Here is a 20,868-nt window from a genome sequence, read left to right as displayed (position 1 = left end):
TTATGCTCTATGAACTCAAAAACGGCTGGGCCAATTTTAATCAAATTTTACATGGAGGTACTTTATATAATAATTGTTCTTAGGTAGGTTTTAGTCTGTCTTCAATAAGTATCGCTAATTGAAATAATCCGATGAAAGAAGGGACAAGCGATTTTGACCAGAGTTAATATACTGCACAATCTAGCATCACAAGTGCATTTGACAAGTTTTATTACCACACACGCAAAAAGGACCGTCATATACGAGTAGGTTCTTTAATATGATAGGGGTGAGTTCGAAATTAATATTTCTATTTAAAGCACAATTGCACCATGATACTTGGCTTTTTCATTTTAAACGTAAATTCAGGCCATTATCATCGCACAAATAGTAACACCAGGCATATAAAATCAACTAAGTTATTTGGTGCTTCATGGGTGAGTTCAGAATGAATATTTCTATTTAGAGCTCAATTGAATCATGCTAATTGACTTTTGCATGTTAAACTTTAATTCAAGCCATTATATATAAAAAAAATCATAAAATCAACAGTAGGTTCTCGTCAATGCAATGTAAACTGCAATGTATTGTCGGCTAAGTCACTGCACAGAGGCATGTAAAACTTCCTCCCGAGGCAACACAATGGGTCCCCAACTAGAGAACCAATTTTGATGAGAGAAATATGATAGTGTGAAACATTTGTTAGTCATCATTCAATTCCGGGCAAGGTCGGGTATTCATGCTAGTATATATATATATATATATATATATATATATATATATATATATATATATATATATATATATATATGTTTTATTTTTATTACCGTTTTTTCTGTTTAAAAAACGGTAATAAAAAATAAAACGCATACTTGCTCTACACCAGAATTGAGCACTTTCTTCAGGTTTTTATTAATTACCATTTCTACTAAATATATATATATATATATATGTATGTATATATATCAATATATATACATATACATACATATATATGTATATATATATATATATATATATATATATATATATACTAGCATGGATTCCCAGCATTGCCAGGGTCGACATGAAGTTCGGTTTCGCCACACCGGCTATACTAAGAATAGTGACCAGTTTTTCATCATTATATGTCAACTCGATCGCTACCCCAACAAAAATTTCAAAAATAAAAGAACGAATGAAAACACGAAAATGTAATCCCCGCCCCGAAAAAAAAGCAGAAGTACGTGACAAACTCTCCATCAGATATTTCGACAGAAACGATACGAAGAGAAGCTATTCTCCAGATATTGAGCACCTTTTATGACTATATTCCGGTTTAAGTGAATTTCCTTTATGCTCCCTCAGTCTAGAAAGATTTGTTGTTACGGTTTGTTGCAACGAAAACAAACTAAATAATTCTGTTTAAAAAATGTCAAAGTAGAATTTGTGTTAACCGAAATGTACGTTTTTATGTTATAAAAATGATTAATTTTGATTTATTATGTTATTAAAAGAAAAAAATTAGTTACGATGTAAAAAAAAATGTAATGAAAAAAAAACTGGCAAAAAAACGTAAATGAAAGTCGTTTTTTTTTTGTTTGTTTTTTAAATAAAGAATCGTAGTTGAATTGGATTGTGTGTTTTATTTTAAAATTAAAATCCACTGGATTGCGAAATCACGGAAATTATTTTATTTGGACTAATTCAAAAAATAATGCTTGAAAGTTTGTGAATTATATTTAGTTAGATTTTCCGCCGAAAAAGAAAACAATAACAGAAAGAAGAAAGTTAGCGTCCAAGGGAAATAACTAAAAATTCCAATAACTGAAATCGGTTTATAAAAAAAATCGATATTGGTAAAAATAAATTAAATTAAATATGTTCTCAATATAAATCAAATTTAAATAATAAACTTAAATAGAACACTTAAAACAATCCTCTCACTACAAACAATAACTAACACACTGCTATTTAATAAATCGATTTCGCTCAATGAGTCTACCTCTTAATCATCTATTTTGCAAGAATAATACTATATATATAGGAATGAATGAAGTATTAAAGTAATGGACCTTTTGTATATATTAATCAAATTGTGAACGAACAAACAAATAAACAGACAGAAATACGAATTTACACGGACACACACATTATATATATAAGTTGAAATATGTTGATAAAATGAAGATAAACAAATATTATTAGAAAGCGCTCAAAATCGAATTCAAATAATACAGATTTAGATTGGCGAATTTAATGACGTTCTTTTCAAGATTATGACAACTGGGTTCTGCGTAAAGACTATTATGCGCTTGAGATAATATCGTTCGAAAATACTAATTACTTGTTAAGCTTTCTAATTAGCTGATGTGAATATCCATTATTTATTTTATCACATTTAGCCACAGTACATAAATAAGATAAATTGAGGTCATAAATTATATAGAAAACTGTACAATTTGGGATCAGGGGATCTATTTATGGGTTTATTAGCTTGAAAGAATGAAAAAGAATATCTTGACTTTAGATTCCGGTCACGTTGATCAGCTTTTCTAATTCCGTTTTGTTTCTTGCGACTAGTTTCAGGTCGTCCATATACATAAGGTAGTTCATTCTTTGTTCTGTATCTGCAAAAGCATCACATTCCTTTAATATATAGTTGCATGGCATCATGACTATGATACACAGGAGTAGTATTCTTACCTCAGTCAGGTGCTGTCATCCATCATTCAGTTCTAGTAGTAATGTTGCAATTGTTTTCTTAATAATAAGATTAGTAATCTTGTCGGATATCTTGTACATTTTAAACATTCAATGGCCAATGCTTGATTCTGTCGTAAGGTTTACTTTTAGTTAATCCATGTTATAGCTATATTCTTTTTAGTGTTTATTTCTCCTTCAAAATCTTTTGATTTTTGTACATGAAGCAACGTGTCTTTCTATTTTCTGTCCTGAACCCCTTTTTTATGGGAGGGATAGATCAACAGAACTTCCTCGGGGCACAGCCAACTTTGGATGAATATTGTGTATTTAGGTATTGCCAAAAAACCACACCAACAATTAATATCGTATCGCATTTATAAACAATTAATATAAAGTGTTTACTAATGTTACGTTTTAGCGACAGAAGTAAATAAATATATACGGACGTGTATGCATAGTAAAAATAAAATAAAACGTTGGGGAATGTTAGGGTCACCAGTTTGCAAGTGCTTACTAAAAATAAATTGACAAAAATATTTTTATAAAACTTTTATAAGCACTTTTATATATAAAATTTTATGAGTATATGAAAGCTGTTTTCAATCAACAGGTGCTCATTTATGCGCTTAATAATTACAATAGAAAAGGACAAGATATTCTTGTACAAAATATAATAAATTTATAACTAAAATATTGCAGCATTAAGAATTGATTATATAATGTTATAAATTATTTTTTTAATTCTTAATGATGCAATATTTTAAGTTATAAATTTATTATATTTTTTACTAGAATATATTATCCTTTTCTTTTCCAGTTTTTACAACTAGTCTTTTAGTTTTCCATGTTTAAGCTAAACCATATTACTTTTCATGCTCGCATTTTTCTATTGTAGTCCATGATTTTTCCACTTCCAGTAAATTCACTTGTTCTTTGTTAAATCTCAGTCTTATGTTTTTGCCCCATAAACATAACACACACTCATGTAATAACAATGTACGGCACTCGTTTGCTTTCAATAAAATCCCTTAATCTCCCTTTCATTCTCTTTGTTTCACGTGTTACTTTTCTTTTCATGAGAGCGGTTAATTTGTAGCAACAATAGTCCCTGAAGCGGTGTGGTTGCTATGGAAACCGGTCATAAAAATCGTAGCTCACAGCCTTACGTTTTTTTACGATTTTGAACACCATTAAATGCCTCCATAACTTTTGTTTTACTGAACGAAAATTTAAAATTTATTCTTCTTTTTTTTTTCTTTTTTTTTCTTCCTTTGAAGATTGTAATTCTGGGTATGGGGCAGCCAAACCAGTTGCCAACATTGCCCCGCTTTTTTATTGAAACCAACCGAGAGCTCTTTTTAGTATCCTCGCTCTTCCCTTAAGTGCAATTGTCTGAATCTCTTTTGCACTTGGTTCACCAGGAATATTAGTTAGGTAGGACTTCGGGTTCTTCTTCATAAGTCCTGTGACACCTATGATAACTGGTATGATTGATATTCCCTTTAGATTCCAGTTTCTTTTCATATCATACATGAGACCTTGGTATTTGGTCTGTTTCTCTCTTTCAGCTCTGTTCAGGCCGCCATCATTAGGAACACTCACTTCAATCAAGGTTGCAACTCTCTCTGACTTATTCCATATAACTTTGTCAGGTTTCACAGCAGCATTTTCAAGGTAGGTGGCTGTAGGGATTACATGGTCGTAATGTATGGTATATAAGTCATTTCCAACTGTTCTTTCAGGTTGATGTTCCCAGGAGTTGCTGCTACACTGGATGTTTCATTTTTTACAGATGGTCCAGTGGAGGTACTTGCATACTCCATCATGTCTCGCTGTATAGTAGCCGTCCCCTAGAAGAACTTTGCAACTTGATATCAGATGACCAACACTTTCCAATTCTGTATGGCAGAACATGCATCTTTTCAATATGGCCGAGAAGGTGACCTATAAACTGTAATAATTGTTTGAAATTTGGTCGGAAAATGAGTGAGAGGTGGAGCGTTAAAGCAGTTCTAAATGACTTAAACTGCCACTCAACCATATAATCAAACACTACCGTGTTTGAATGATATTTATTTGATAAAGAAATTTCAGTAAGTAATTACAGGGTTTGGAAGTGAGTATGTCAATATTAGTGATAGGACGATTCCAATTTCTTCTCGATTCCGATTCTTCATAAATCTCTAAATGACAGAGTTGTTATTTATTTCAAATCACCGTAAAATTAAGTAAAGTATACAGATATTTTCTCAAGCTTAAAAATATACTCGTGGAAGATGATTTAGTGATTTTAGTTTTACTGGTAGTTTTTTTATTACTTGGGGATCACTCGAGGAGCGAGGCCACTCGAGGATAAGTGTTAATGAATGTAAAGTGGTAGTGAAGTAATCCTTAATAATATTAATTGGGTGGAATAAGTTTATTTATGAAGACGACTTAACATGAATTTATTTACATTAGATTTGAAGATTACCATGTTGTATTTAGCCTGGAAGCATTCAAGTGAGGGAGGGAACTATAGAGATCACTAGTAAATCTTATAGAGTGAGGACGAGATTATATTTACCTGAGCGGGTGAATTGCATGGCCTTCATTTTATTACACATTTATACGGAAAAATAAGTTAAGCTTGTTTTGTATCTTAAATTTAATACAAAATCTTGTTCCTGTAATCGACCACAGTGATAAAACACAAATTTTACAAACTGCTTTGACAGCGCTAGTATTAAACAAATGCATATGTATATACGAAAACCTAGTATAAAACAATTGTATGTGTATATATGAAATCCTAGTAAAAAATTGTATATGTCATATATGAAAATCTAGTATGAAACAAGTGTATATGTATATATTAATACCTAGTATTAAACAATTGTATATGTATATATGAAAACCTAGTACAAAAAAGTGTATATGTATATGTGAAAACCTAGTATTAAACAATTGTTTATGTATATATGAAAACCTAGTATAAAAATGTATATATATATGTGAAAACCTAGTATTAAACAATTGTTTATGTATATATAAAAACCTAGTATAAAAAATGTATATGTATATGTGAAAACCTAGTATTAAACAATTGTTTATGTATATATGAAAACCTAGTATAAAAAATGTATAAGGTATATGTATATGTGAAAACCTAGTATTAAACAATTGTTTATGTATATATGAAAACCTAGTATAAAAAATTGTACATGTATATATGAAAATCCTAGTATAAAAAAACTGTATATGCATATGTGAAAACCTAGTATAAAAATTTGTATATGTATAAGTGAAAACCTAGTATACAACAAATTGTATATGTATATGTGAAAACCTACGCACTACATGAAAAGCAATCTCGCTAGTACTAGTACTTATTCCGTCAGTTGGCTGGATTCATTGACCCGCCAAACCGACGTTTCCATCTTTTCCATCAATGTAGGCATCGATGCGGAAGTGACATAAAGAACGGCGTTAGGAGAAAAAGAAGAAAACGAACAATGATAAAACTGAGTCCATTGTGACATTTCTTTTCAAGTTTGCACCGGCTTCATTGTATTCCTCGTAGACATCAAAAGAAGCGTAGATAATAAAGAATCTTTCGATTTGTTCCAGAATAATTACAATGGAAACAATGTCAGCTGAGAATAATAAGAACTTTGAATTAGAGATGCATTTCTTTTTTTACTTTTTTTTATTTATTCTCACAAGTCGATGACAATCTTCACTCAAGGAAAGAAAAGACACTACAATAGTTGAACAAAGAAGCGTTATTTATAGAGAGCTCATATTTAAAACAACACCACGGATGTTAGCCAAATTCACTTTGTTGATAATTCGAGGATTTTTACTCAAATTTCAATATTATCTTTTTACTTGGCTTACCACTAAGGCAAAGTTATACAGAAGGGCAGCTTGACAAATAAGAAGAGTACCCGACTCAAAGTCACCAGCGAATGGGGTCGAATTGCATTTAGTTCCTGAGATCAAACGCCATCCGCAATATAACTTCCGGCGAGAGTTTCAGTTTTTCAAATTTCTTAATTTATTTATTAATTTTTACGTGAAGGTACGAAATAGTGCAAAAAAAACTTTTTTTCCTTGTTAAGAACAGCTTTCTAGATAATAACATTATTATTTCAATATGGTCCAGAATACCGTTTGCTGCTCTTTGAGTCTGCTTCTCTTTTAATTTGCAAGAGGCTGCTCTTTTAATTTGCAAGAGTTTTTAATGTGGGGAGATCAAGCGCCTCAAAATGAACACTTTTTACTGCATAACAACGTTGACAATCCCTTATAAATAAAGATGCCCAAAGCGGTCGCCAATAAGCGTAACTGGCTCAGAAAGTGAGAGATAATGTCATAGAGGATTACTACTTTAATTGAACAGATACTATAGTTTTATCTAAGCTAAAGATCTAATCAGAAACATGAATAGAGACACGCAATGACTTTCAATATTGCAACGTTGAAGTAGTAATTGTTTAAAATTATTTGGTTTAGCGGTACGACTCTAACTTGAATTTGTATGAAAAATTATAACTAGCGTAACATTTAAATAAAATAAAGTATAGTTTTGAAATAAATAAACACTACCACCTACAAATGTTTCTCTGATACAGGAGAACCTACTTTTAAAGATTTTTTTTTTCTTTTTCTTTCAGGTTCACATTCTTGAATACCTCCCTGTAACTTACTTCCCCGATTCTAGTAACATGCAGAAAATCAAGTGTAATGTGAACAGACAATTTGATGCTCAACATCTCTATTTAAAATCTTCTAATTCATAGTGGCCCTTTACATCTCAAAGGCAATTTACATTGTTTGACTGAATATAAAAAAATAATAGAATGGTGTGCGTCTCACAGAGCCATCTGTTGGTTTCCCACTAAGCTGGTCCGGCGGCAGCTGCATTATCAAGTTCACTCTCTCTTTTTTCTTTCATTTTTTTTTTTTTTTTTTTTTAGTTGCCAGGAGATTGAGATTACAATACAATAATAACAGCAGCAGCAACAACAACAACAACAACAACAGCTTTCTATAACAAAAACCACAACAACAACAACAACAACAACGGCAACAACAACAACAATTAATCAGTGTGAACGGTGTCTGGAAACAGTTTTCTCCTGCTTCTGAGCTCTCATGAGGCTGATGAGGTCGATTTACCTACAGACGCCACTTATATGATTGGCACCATTCAGGGTTAAAGTTAGAGTAAGTAGTAGTAGTAGTAGTAGTAGTAGTAGCAGTAGTAGTAGTAGCAGCAACAGCAGCAGCAGACCAATTAGAAAAGTTGAACGATATCAGGAAACAGTTTCATCTTGCTGGTGAGCTCTTTGATGGTTGATGAGGTTGATTTTCCATACGCACCGTCGCCTACATACGCATGTATGATTAACCTCGCACAGTAAATACAAAGAAATATTATTTGTGTAGAAAAAAAAAAACAGTCTAGTTTATATCATTTACCTGTTCCGCTGTTTTCCTCATCTTGCGATCAGGTGATCCGTGCTGTGAATCGGGTCTTACTAATGTCGAAATGTTTAATGTTTATGCAGTAAAATCGACCTCCCCAGTGCGTGGCTTCCTGTGTGTTTTTCTGGGGTAGCGGCTATTCATACGTAAGTAAATACAATTCAACATATACTGTTGCTATCATATTGAGATTGTTTACCACCGTGATAATTATTAAAAAAATGACGTATTTGTTGATATGTCTCACTTCGGAAATGGTTGTTTACATACTTAGTATTATTTAAATTATTTCGACTACAGTTCTCATCTTCAGTATTCGAACCTATGCGAAACTTTATATTTGGGTTTTAGCAGGAGAGAATTGGTGCAAAAGTGTAAAAAAAATTTTTTTAATGGAATTTGACAGGTGAAGGTCGAACGAAGGAATTACTAATATGCATGCATAACGTTATAGCTATTGGTCCATGTTTTATTTTTTAATCTGGCAGCAAACATATGTTTTCATAGCTCAAGCATTAGCGTCAAAGGAAAAAGTAAATCGTAACCTAACCGTTTTGGTTTCGATTCTCGGTGGTGTCATGCTAGTCATTTTTTTTTTTTAACTTTTAAACTATTACTAAATATTAAGTCCAATATAATTATAATAATAAATACGAAATCTGCATTAATCATCAAAATATCATATTTAAGCGTATTTTACGATCGGGCAATGCCGAGCGGCTTGCTAGTGTGTGTATATATATATATATATATATATATATATATATATATATATATATATATATATATATTAGTGATGAAACAATTCCAATATGTTTCCCTATTCCGATACAATTACCGATTCCGTGCTAAATTACCGATTCCAAATCCGATTCCTTATAGATCTCTAATTATTTAACTATAAGATTGTTATTTCCCCGATTTTCGTAAAAACACATGTTTATTGTGCAGATATTTTTCTAAACGTCAAAATACATTTGTGGAAGATCAACTATCGATTTTCGCTTTACATGTATTTTAAAATCAATGAATATTTATTAATTTATCGATATTGCCAGCAACGGAAGATTTACTTTAAGCAAAATCAAATAAAAAATACAATTAAAAGAATCGATTTGGCATCGGAGAATAGGCACCAATATTTCAGATTCTGATACCAATTTCGATACCCCAAATGTTTTGATTTTTACGATTAATCGTCCCAACACTAATATATATATATATATGTGTGTGTGTGTGTGTGTGTGTGTGTGTGTGTGTGGGTGTGTGTGTGTGTGTGTGTGTGTGTGTGTAATGCATGCAAACTTTTACTATATCGATAGCATAACTAGGTCATGGAACGTTTGGTTATTGAATTAATACGCCGTGAATATAAATATTCGTCAATATTCTTCATTGTAAATTACATTGAAGAGAGTAAAATGTGAACCTTGGATTTATATCCTGCAACTTTTGGATGAAGAGAGACATTCGATGGATCGCACACACGCAAAATTATTCCATTTGAGGCTTTTCACCATTGTTTGTTGAAATGTTTATTTAACCAGAAATATGTGAGTGAAATATCGGTCAAGGAAGTAAAACAATAGACAATGGGAAATATTAAACATTCCAGAATGAAAGAATGTTTATATAAATCGACAACAGAAAGCGAAAAGGACACAGAGAGTTGGTAACAGAACGAGGAAAGCTGCCAAAACATCTGAACCACACCTCTGCCACGCGCCGTCACTGATGTCAAACCCGTCGTACTAAAATCAAAAAGGTTGTCATTGGAATTAAACAAAATATTTTTATAACCCAGCTGATTGTGTCTTATTCGTTGCCAAGTAAATATACCGTAGAGAATGACAAAGGCTTATTTAGAAATGTAATAGATTGCCGAAGCGAGTATATATTCACTTTTCTTATTTTGCCCGTTACTTCTCATATTTCATGGTTGATGTTTCTCACAAAAGGGAGCGTTGATTGTTGATTTCTGTGTCGGAATCTATTCATTTAATACGAGTTTTAACCCCCCCCCCCAATTTTTTAGTTCCTTATATCAAGTAGTGTTATGCCACACACAAACATCTAATACGTACAACGTGTCATAATGTATTGTTGCTTCTAAATAGGGAATATCTAAATACTTTCTGTGTGACAAGATACATAAAATAAGAATGTGTTGAGTGTTATAACATGCATGAAAAACTAATATCAAAGAAATATAAAACCTATCAGGCTCAGAATAAAGTAATCCAAGTGTCACGATCAGCAAGGTATTATTTGATAGCCAACATGAGAAACCCGATCGGTATTCTACGGATATTGTTCCTTCTTATTTAAGCTAACAGAATACGAAAGGCCATTCCAAAAGTAATGCCTCCTATTTTTATTTCAACTGAATAGATCGGGAGGATTGTGAATTGCATTGTTATGATGATTGATCTTATTCATTCGTAGCCTGAAATTCATCTTTCTTGCAGATATTTATAGTATGAGACTCTAAGAAAGCAATCCCTATCATAGGCGTGCGTCAGATACAGAGATGCGTCATGGAATTCCTAGCAAAATTGCACTGAGAATTGTCGTTAGTATGTAGAAAATAAATTATGAAGCAGAAAAGGTCGCTCTTTTTAATGATACCGCTCACGTCTTCGTAACTTTTCAACGGTTTGAGTAATAACATATTTTATTTTTTGAACGGCCCTCGTATGGCAAAGAAATCAGGAAGATAATCAGCTGACCAGACTTGAACACAGATAACCATTTTTCTATTGTTTTTTTTTTTCAAAACTTTCCTCACGCTCTTTCTGATATTTTAGTCCGAAATATCGTTATTATTTTTTTGCCATTTTTAAGTTTGTACTATCATTTTTGTAGGTTTGTCATACTTAAGCTTGAAATACTTTCTTAGTTAGTCTATCATGCTTACGTTTGAAATATTATTTTCTTTGATCTGTCATGCTTAAGTTTGAAATATCATTTTATTGATCTGCCATGATTAAGATTAAAATATCATTTTCGTTTCACTAAAATGCTTCAGTTGAAATAGTGTTTTTCCCCGTCGATTGAAAGGTGAAACTTATTCTAAATGCGTGAAAGTATCACTATAAAAATGTTCATGTATTCTTTATATTTTGCGCAAATAACTAATTCAAAGTGTAGTATCTGTTCTCATACTTCACTTTTATCTGATCAGTCTTCAATCATTCAAAAGAGCAATTCTTCTAGGCCGAGTGAAACTTTTCTTCTGCCTCAATCCAGACTTCCCCTATTGGGAGAGCTAGTTTCCCCACATTAAAAACCAACCGTGTGTATTGGTCTGTCCTCGTGGTAAGATAAGTAAATAGGGATACATTCCATACAGCAGTCTGTCACATTTGAATTAAAAATGAAATTTTCGTGGGTCTATCAGGTTTAAATATTAGGCAGCATTTTAGATACTAGACTATGGTCCTGGATTAATCAAGAGTAAGGGCGATAATATTTGTTTGAAAACTACATAGCATGACTTGTTCGTCAATCGTTCTGCCACATTTAAATTTAAAATCACATTTTCATCGTAAATTGAACGGGCGCATCTCCTGTGCATGCGTTTATCTTGTTCGACGTGTTTTTCTCGTTAACATATTTCTAAATTTCGATGAACATCTCTTGAGAAATTTAATTTAAAATGAGAATCATCTACTTTTACAATTTAGTTGGCAATGTTGGAAGATGCGAAGTTAAAACAAGAGGAAAATTGTTGCTGTTTTTTTTTTTTTTTTGTCTGTTTTTATTGCTGGTATCACTGCCATGATTCCCAGGTGAGCTTGCCAACTTCCAACTGTCAACTTCTGACTTGATGTCTTTAAGGCGTAATCTGTGCGCCATTTTATTGTCTTTCTATTTTTCTCTTTGCAAAGAAATATGACGTTTCTCCATTTACAAAGAAAGGCAATATTCTAATTACTGTTCCAATCCAACCTTTGATATTCTCAAATTATTTCTTTTTCTTTTTGTTTCTACTCTTGTAGATTCATCCAAAAACGAATCCAAATTTGCAATGTTAATCGGAAAGCCATTCAATTTCTGACATTGTACAAAAAACAGATGGAAAATCGAGAAAAAATAAACTTGTTTTTCTCTCTTCATAAAAAAAACTCTCTTCACAAAAAAAATTATTTATTTGATTCATATTTAAATTTTCTTTCAAGAGTTTAAAAGGAAAACAAAAACATCGGGTTCAATCAGAAAGACAGGGCTCTTAACGCTAAAATATTTGCCTGTCATTCCATGGAAAAATATTCAAAATACGATATTAGAATTCAAATAAAACTGTTTCAGTGTGTGTGTTCCCCTTTCTGTATTTCTGCTTGAAGACCGTTAACATTTCTAAAGTATTTATCCAAATATCTTATCACCTCGGAGACAGTGACGTGGCGGTCGTGAAGGAGATATCAACGTACAAACTTCGAATACTGTCGATTCAATAGAATTACGTTCGCTGTACATGTGTTGCATCGGTGACGGACAACGTACGAAATTATCAGGTCCGGGCAAAACCAGATGTAAATCGGATTGCTGGCAATGACGTCAACTCTACATTCATATCGAAAAATCGAGATCATTGCACAATGAGGTGAAATATTTTAACTGGATGGAAGTTACAAAAGAGTGCAGATCATAAACAATCGGACATTCAAATCGAAGGTCAAATAAGCGAACAATTAGATTCCGATCAAGGAATGTGGGTTGATGAAATATAAGTCAAGACAAATGCAGAGCCAGACAGAAGAGAGAGAAGAGCCGACACCTTTCTGTTGTAGCTGCAACAACCACACACCACTCTATAATGAACCAAACTTTTTCGCTTGTCATATTATCACTGCAATGTAAATAAAACTTTTTTGATTTAACAAGTTATTGCTTGATTACAAAACCCGTTGTTATAATACTGTATATACTATGGCACGCATTTTGTAATAGTGCAAACCATAAGTTATACAGAAAAAAATATTCCATATATTGGGCCCTGTCGGTGGGGTATTAGAATACGCCGACTGCCCCCCCCCTGCAGAGGGTAAAAGTTCCTTCAATGGAGGTCCTGGATATGACCTTAAATTATATTCAGTGGTGAGGCCCCAGCTTGTGAGCTTTGGGGAGTGTAGAGCCACCCTTTAATTGCCATTGCTCCCAGGTCCACTCTGACCCGGAGTGGTAGTACCTGTTAGGGTCCCAACTATGGGTTAAATAGAAACCGACGTGAAGACAACAAATATATTCTATTAAAAAATCTTTGGATTCGACATTAAATAACCGGAAAAGGGTTGATATGCCGTAAAACAAAAACAACCAACCAACCAACCACATATTGACAAATGTTTCCTATCTCACGTATGTTATGTCACAGTCAAACGTCATCTTATTAAGTCTCGTATCACGCACATATATTGTTCCATATTTCTCCCGCCCGTGTATAAAAGAAATACAACGATAACTTGTGCATTTAATAAAATGGTAATCATTTATTGTTCATTGTGACAGTTAAGGAAAATGATTCAGAGTCGGAGAAGTGCTTGAATGCGTAAACAGAAATTGACGATAGTAGAAATCGCGACTTTTCGAGTCCATCTTTTTCTACTACGTCGAAGCGGTTAGGATAACTTTTTAAATCCCGCGCATTCTCAGCTATCAGGCACATTCCTGTATACGATCCATGCAACTGATCTTCTGAGATCCAATCTCTCGTCCCCCCCTCGCAAATCTTTCACGATAAACACCCGTCTAGCTGAAACCACTGGCACTAATTTTCCTCACTCCTTATCTGTGCATAAATCAAAGCGTAAATTCCATGAGCAAAGCTTCTTTCTCAGAAGTGCACGACTGTGGAACTCTCTTCCGTTTGCCTGTTTCCACCTGACTACAGCCTGGATGTCTTCAAGTCCAACATAAACAAATTCCTGATGAACCGCCCTCTTAACTAAGGCACTTTATCAAATCTCCAATACTAACGATTACTACGATACTATCCCATTGATTACTGTACACGCAATAACCCTTATCCCCGAGTGACTTCCGGGCCTTGATAAGTGGGGAGCTCCATGTAAAAACAAAAACAAAAAAACGGACAATTTCTTTGCGTTTATGCAGGTAGCCTCTAAGGGTTTCTAAAGCTGTCGGATTTTATTCATCCAGCAATACGTTTTGTATACCATAATTCCCGTTTGATCCAACATAGTGAGATAATTTAGAGCACTTAGTTGATAGGTGTTCAACGCTATCTCATAGTGTAAAATTAGTTAATGTCTCTGTTCTTAGTAGGTTAGTCGTCGCTTCATAAGTTTGTCATTTATGTTGCTTAAGGTTGGGTATGATACTATATATCAGTTATGTAACCACCTCTACGTTGATCAATACACTCACTAAAAAGGATAAATAAAATAATATTTTTTAGCCTTTAAAAAAAACAACATATAGAGACCGTTGAATTAAAATTAGTGTGTTATGTGAAATTAATGATTGAATATGCTTAAATGTGTGCTCCTGATTGCATTAATAATCATCCCAATCAGTCCCTATAATCACTAACTGGTATAGAATGGATACCATAATACTTGCTGCATCTTACTATCAAAACGTACCATACAAAATTGCAGTCTGATCGTCCAATAGTTTCCAAAACATTTCTAAAATAAATGTGACATTGTGGTGACAAATTCCTATTAATTTCTATTAACCGATTAACTGTGCGTCGAACGGATAACATAACACTTAGTTCGCCTCACTGTATTCTAACAAAGGTCTATATAAATTGCACCCAAGTCAGCCCAGTAGTTCCTGAGAAAAAGTAGAACAGAGAAAGACAGAGAGAATGGTGTTCCCAGATCTGGCTGTCTGGAAAACAGTGGCTTCCTGACTCAAATGCACCGCACATAAATGTTATTAGTTTTTCTTCTCTTTTGCACAACTCGACCATGTTCCGCAAAGCCCTAAAACAAAAACAACAGCCCCCTTCCCCTCACCTCCCTTTTTCCACACCCACTTCCCGACTGGATTCCTAAAACACACCTTCTACAAACTTACTGGACGTAACATGAATACTATTTCTAAAATAACTGGATTCGGCATTAAATAACTTAAAAAGGGTCGGTATGCCGTAAAACAACCAAACTAAACCAAAAGACAGAGAGAGAGAGCTAGAGAGAGAGAGAGAGAGAGAGAGCTAGAGAGAGAGAGAAACAGATGGGCTGATAAAATATAATAAAGATTCAAAATGTTTATGGATGAAAATGTATAGGATAAATTGTACGACGACATTGATTGATAATATAGAAAAATCGCAAACAGTCAAAATATATCAAATTATTTTCCTAATGAAGTGGGAGTGTGATATTTAAATAAAATATCATCCTCTTAAAAAAATATATGTTATGAGATAACAAACAATATAATCAATCATGATAAATCATATGCTGTCATCTGTATTTTTTCTAGCGGGACCTGTGGAAATTCTATTGTATATTATTTTTATTCGCTGCCAATGACTTAAAACTATCCATAATTAATAGAGAGTCAGGATACAATTAAGTACATTGTTGCTGAACTGAAAAGTGATGGTGGTGGTGGTCTAATCGTTAACGACACGTATGGATGACCTGGGTGTTCCAAGTTCGAATCCGACGTCTTTCTAGAAAAACATAGGAGAAACCAATCCCAACTATATAATCTTCGGATTCATACCAGATGACGATGATTAACTGAACTACATCTGCAATCAGCAACATATCAAACCCAAAGGGGAGCAAATATAATATAATAGAAGAAAAATATATTTTTAGGTAATAGGTAAAGCTAAAATATTTCCAGCAAATTCTTAAAAAAGAACCCGTTAAAATGTTAGTGCCGAGCCGTAGGAAGCTTCTTCTACAAACTGTAAAGGAAATCGCTTACATTAACAAAGTTAGACGCTAGAATCTCTCTCTCTCTCTCTCTCTCTCTCTCTCTATATATATATATATATATATATATATATATATATATATATATATATTTATATATATATGTATATATATATATATATATATACATACGGTGCATGTGTGCGTGTCAGAATACGATGAAAAGAAATCAAATAAAGTGCTTGATTGCGATGTGAGAGCTAAAATACACATATTTATTTAAAAGCTATGCATACATATCTCAAAGACGAACTAGCGGTTTCATTGCATTGGAACAGCCTTCTGTGGCTGATAAAAACCAGTACAAATCATTAGCGTCTGATGAAAGAGGGTAAAATAAAACTAAACAAAAGACTTTTGTATTTCTTCTTTCCATCAAACGCTGATGAGTTGTACTGGTTTTTATCGGCCATGGCAGGCTGTTCTAATACAATGAAACTTCTAGTTTGTTTATGGAATATGTATGTATAGTTTTTCAATATATATATATATATATATATATATATATATATATATAATCAGAGAAAAGGATTTTTTAACATTTCTTTCCATTTATCTAAAATAATATTGCACGAAAATAATCTAGACACTGGTTAATAAATATATATTTGTTCTTTTTTTTCTATTTGTATACACTCCCCCAGTATATATAAAACTAAAAACATCGACCCTCTCGTCAGTGACCACACTTCTTGAAAAAGCCCGCAGAATACGGGCGAAACGTTGAGCCTCCCATCTTCCGCTTCCTTTTCACATCATATATATATATGAATAGACGATGTATATAGTTGGCCTGTCTTGCTTTCCCTTCTTCGCAATAACAGTGGTCGGTATATATATTGGATATAACAACTACGGTTATTGCGAGGAAAAAAAGTGAGACCGATCTCTTTTACACATATCAACAAGGCTTCTGTTACTACTGTTGGTACGTACCAACATCACATATGTTTGCACGCGCCAGGGTAAAATACTCGCGACGCTATGCCAGATTTCTTTCTTTTTCTGATCTTTGGTTCATCGGCCTCTTATTTATGTTTTATCCGCCATGTTCTCAGTCATGTATTTTTACCTGAGAACAGTTGCATCTCGTTTCGTTTTATCTTTTTTATATAAAACAATTAATTATTCTCCTTGCACTTTACATTAATATCTACAAGTTATCATTTACTCTAATTTCTTTACTTATCATTAGGCACCGCCAAAACTGGGGGGGGGGCAGGTCAGTACTTTTTGACGGACCGTCTTTTTAAACATCTACCAAAAATCAGGTAATTATCCGATCAATACGAAATTTTCAGCGATTATTAGAAGTATGAACTTTATAACAGTGTAATTATTTTTCATAAACGATATTTATATATATATATATTTTTTGCTTACAAATCCCCCCTTGTTTTGAAGTGGGAACAAATATGCTTAAAATAATCATCTGAAACTGAACAAAACATATTGTGTTGTTGTAAGGGACAGAATTATAGATTAAAAAAAAATTGTTTGCATACCTTATTTTGACGTCTGAATATCAGAACTTCGATTGTGTTTAATTATCCCGCTTTTGAGTTTTGAAGTGTGAAATTCGGTGAATATGTTGAGTAAAATAATTAATTTAAGTTAAGCAAAATAAAAAAATTTTTTTTAATATTTATACGAAAAAAGCCATTTTAAAATTTTTGATAAATAAATTAACATTTTTTTTTTAGCGAGCCGAATAATGCATGACCATTATTAAACAGGTCATGCTTTGAATAATCGATACAAGAAAAAAAAAATTCGATAAATGTTGTGCCCTTTGTGTTAAAAATAGCATCATTTTTTTCTTATCCCGTTTGAAAACGTTTGCCGCCTTTCGACTACGGTGGACCAAACGCGCTGAAATATTTTTTTTTTATTCTGCTTTAAATTGCCCCCCCCCATTTTGGGGAGCCTGACCCCCACACACATACACATTAAAAACCAAACTCATACAAATGGTCACCCATCTGGTACTGGCCAGCCTCAGCTTAATAATACATTGAAATTTTCGTCACTGAAAAATAAGTTTTTTGGGCCTGTTTGGTCTTCCATAGTTTTCTTCTTATAAAACGCAAACGTAAACAGAGTCGATCTCAACTCTGCATCGACGCGAAATATCTGGTTACCTATATGAATAAGTGGAATTATTTGAAATTCAGGTACTTATATTATAATATTTTTGCATATTCTCTTAGAAAATAATCCTAAATCTTAGTTAGACAATAAATAAATAAATTAATTATTTCAAAAACCTTTTTTTTTTAAATATTTAAGTACGTTTTTAGTGCAAGACAAAAAATGTCAATTGTTAACTTTTTGGGAAAATTTAACATTTAAAATTTAATTAAAAATAGTAGAAGAAGTTTTACATTATTCTGTTTTCTATATGATAAAATTCAGGGTTTTATCTTTCTGGAAAAAAAAAGTTACTCAGAAATAATGGATTTTAATAAATGTAATTTAGTTTTAAAAAACAACAACAACTTGATTTTGCGGCCATTTTTGGCGGTGCCTACTTACTATGCTAGTTGAAACGGACGGATATATGCGCTAATCCTTCTACAAGTGAGATCAGCATGAAGGTTATATCAAGAAGTTTGCAAAATGCTTGCTTAATTCAAACGAACAACGTCGTTTCTTTATATTATTTGGATTCATCGGACTACTGTATTTGGAAAAAATCAATTGTCAAAAGTGATATTCTCCTGAAGGTTGAAGGTTCAATCTTCAGTGTCAGCGACCGAAAAAAACAAGTGTGAATTACTTAGGACCTCTATCCAGTGCAAATTCCCGAGTTCGACAGAAACATTGCTGAGTTCGACAAGATACACCTAAAGAAAGTCGGAGATTATATCAACCGAAACGTTGTGAATATCACACTTAAGATGAAAACAGTAGTCTGATGGGTCCACATAATGCGAATAACCAATCCTCATCTCAAAAATTAAGAAACGTCGTTCCTTTAATAACTTACTAAATCTTTGGACCTTAAAGTAGGATTTTTTAGCTCCTTACATGCAGTGGCTTTATTCCTTGTCTGGAGCGATTTCTATAAAAACGGGTCGTTTTGACTAAAAGCATTAGTGTGCAATTTAAGTCGTTTAGATCACGGTGACCCCATATGTAGTATTTGCTCCCGGTGCCTTTCAAATAATTCGCGTGTCATTTATAAGAAATCAGCTTTTCCTAAACCTAATTCACTTAATAGTAATAACAAGAATTTCTATCATTGCTATCAGATTTTTGCCTCGGGGGAGACGAAGTCAGAAACGAACGCTTGTAAGCAGAAAGGGTGAAAAGGAGAGCAGAGAGTTTAATTAAAAGAGAAAGGAACTAAAATGAAAGGTTACAGAAAGAAAAAGGATATTTAAAGGTAGTTAATAGGGATAGGAAGGACGAGCAAATAGTGAAGGTGGCAGGAAGGGTTGAGATCGTAAATTTAGTATGGTTTAGAAATTAGGTGGATGAAAAGGGATGAACGGGGACGTTCAAGTTTAGGCATGCCAATTTAAGATGACTGGGGCGTAAAAGGGAAATAATTTGAAGACGAAATCGCATAGCATCAGGAGAAAATATAAACTACGCAAAAGTAATATAAAAAAAATATTTAAAAAAAACGAATATAAAGAATATAAACAAGTAATAGAGAAAAAATATAAATATGCAAATTATGTGAAGCCAAATATGAAATCAGCAGGAATATGGAGAAACAACACGTAATATATATAAATAAATAAAAAAATATATATATAAATATATATACATACATATATATATATATATATATATATATATACTATCAGTCCATCCCGGCTTTGCTTGAGCCCTATGTACTGTTCATAATTTTATGTGCATATATATATATATATATATATATATATATATATATATATATATATATATATATATATATATATAAATTCGACCGTTTTGGATTTTACCATTCTTGGATTTTTTACCCTTCACCGGACTATCCATTCATGTGAAATCTTTTTATCATTTTTCTTTTACCTGCTATTCCCCTTACATCACCCTTTTTTTATCCAAGTAAGATCTGTGACTTACTTGTAGTTTCATTAAATACTTTTATATTCAAAATCCGATCCCGCATTTTGCTAATTCCTGCCCTCTGATGAGAAGGAGAGTATTTCTTCGAAACTCCGCGGATTAAGGACTGTCCACTTATCTTGTGCTTCCTTTTTTAAAATTAAATATGTTTTTAACTTTTTTTCAAGATGTCTTTTAACATGTTTTATTTATCATTTGTTCATATATATATATATATATAGAGAGAGAGAGAGAGAGAGAGACAGACAGACAGACAGAGACAGAGAGAGGGAGAGAGAGAAAATAAATGACGAAAGGTTTTATTCCAAAATTCATGATGTTGACCATCTTATAATTTATTCCTCAATTGATATAATAATAAAGTGATTGATTTTGCGCTGCGAAACAGATACTGTCAAGAATTGTATAAGTCAACTGATTTAAAGGAATAAATTATAAGATGGTCAACATCATGAATTTTGGAATATAACTTTTGGCATTTATTCTATATATTGCTCTGTAATCACATTGAGCTTCTTATATAAGGAGTTATATATAATAAGAAAATATATTTCTACAGAAATATATATATATATATATTTATATATATATATATATGTATATATATATATATATATATATATATATATATATATATATATATATATATATATATATCAAAAAGTTTGAATCATGTTCTGGTAAACTACATCTAATTTTTTTCCATAGGCATCGCCAATTATCA

The sequence above is a fragment of the Euprymna scolopes genome, chromosome 9 (genome assembly GCF_053919585.1).
Source record: "Euprymna scolopes isolate OS-2025 chromosome 9, ASM5391958v1, whole genome shotgun sequence".
NCBI lineage: Eukaryota > Metazoa > Mollusca > Cephalopoda > Sepiida > Sepiolidae > Euprymna > Euprymna scolopes.
The sequence above is the reverse complement of the archived record's forward strand: the minus strand, read 5'-3'. Positions refer to the sequence as shown.